Source organism: Hipposideros armiger, unplaced genomic scaffold (assembly GCF_001890085.2).
Source record: "Hipposideros armiger isolate ML-2016 unplaced genomic scaffold, ASM189008v1 scaffold_16, whole genome shotgun sequence".
In the NCBI taxonomy this organism is placed as follows: Eukaryota; Metazoa; Chordata; class Mammalia; order Chiroptera; family Hipposideridae; genus Hipposideros; species Hipposideros armiger.
In genome coordinates, this window is record NW_017731366.1 from 4,963,847 (window position 1) to 4,965,532 (window position 1,686).

A 1,686-nucleotide genomic window follows, 5' to 3' on the forward strand; every position below is an offset into this window, starting at 1 on the left:
CTCTTCTCCAGTCCAGACTCACATATACACCTGCCTCCTCATACCTTCGTTTCAACGTTTAATAAGACATCTTGAATTTAACGTGCAAACCCAAACTCCTGCATTGTTTCCCATCAGATAAACAGAAACTTCATCCTTCTGGTTGCTCAGGCCAAAGAACTTGGGAGTTTAGAATTGAATTCTCCTCTCTCTTCCCTACTCTACATGCAACACAACAGCCAATCCTTCATTTCTCCCTTCAAATCATATCAGAATCCGATCTAACTTCCGATTTCCAGTCTGGCATGTAAAAAGCTGGAAGACACCACTCTGTCCTAACAAGAAGTAAAAAGCTGACTACCATCCTTGGAGAGACTAAAGGTGAATGCAGAGAATCACAGCCTACCAGAATAAAAACCCAGAATGCAAACCTCCACAGGAATCACTGCCAAAGTGGGCAAACGTGACTACAACTGATGAATTGCTAGAGGCTCAGCATGCGTCCATCTAAGAGGTAAAAGCTCCAAAAGGACCCAATCATGGGGACCCCACACTGTGAATTTTACATCCAGGAGCTTGACCAAGTTCTCACAGTGAATGTCAGAGAAAAACCTCCTTATGCTTCCAGCTGGGAGAGGGGGAAAAGGAACCATTTTGAAATGCACCAAACCATTCTGTCCTTCTTAACAAGGTCTACTCTCAGGAGAAACGATATAATCAGCCTAACCTGCTGGGGTTTTAACAGAGCCTAAGTACCTGGGGGAAGGGACATACCCAACTTCAGCCTACTCAGGTCATCCTGTCCCATATAACAAGGGGGAAAAACAAAAGGGACTTGTGAAGTTTATAACCCAAGGCCGTAGGCGATAAAAACTCTAATGGATAAAGTACAGAACACAAGAACAGATGAGCAATGTAAGCAGAGCAATGGAAATTCTAACAAGGGATCAAAAAGAAATGCTAAGATCAAAAACACTGTATCAGAGGGCCGGCTGAGTGGCTCAGTTGGTTAAGAGCTCGCTCAAGAGTTTGAGCTCTGAGCAACAGCGGTTCGAGTCCCAGCCCGAGTCCCGGCCCGAGCTGAGCAGCCGCTGAGCTGCCAACAGGTTGCAGGATGGCTCAGCTAAAAAAAAAATAAAAAAAAATTACTGTATCAGAATGATGATGCTTTTGATGGGCTTATTAGAGGACTGGACATGGATCAGAAAATAATCTATCAGCTAGAGGATGTCTCAATAAAAATGGCCCAAACTGGAAACCAAGGAGAAAAAACCCACAGAAAAAAAAATTCAGAACAGAATATCCACGAACTGTGAGACAAGCACAAAAGGTGTAAAATACAAAGAATGGGAATTTCAGAAGAAGAAAGGAAAAGAAGAAATATTTGAAACAATAATAAATGAGAATTTCCCCAAATTAATTTCAGACACTGTGCCACAGATCCAGGAAGCTCAGAAAACACTGAGCAAGATATATACCCAAAAAAAACTATGCTGAGGCTTAGCATTTTCAAACTACAGGAAAAAAAAAAGATAAAGGAAAACTTTTGAAAGAAGCCAGAGGGAAAAAACAACTTACTGATAGAGAGGTAAAAATAAGAATTACATCTGACTTCCCCTCAGAAAACATGGAAGCGGAAGAGGGTGGAGTGAAATATTTAAAATGCTGCGAGAAATATACATTCTTCTCAAGTGCTCATGGACCACT

General features: G+C 41.7%; 1 protein-coding gene across 2 annotated transcripts in view; it reads right to left on the reverse strand.

Annotated features, from left to right (window-relative positions):
* The window catches only part of GMPS (guanosine monophosphate synthase), a 57,729-nt gene that overhangs the window by 19,939 nt on the left and 36,104 nt on the right, over positions 1 to 1,686 (reverse strand). The gene's annotated exons all lie outside the window — the stretch shown is intronic.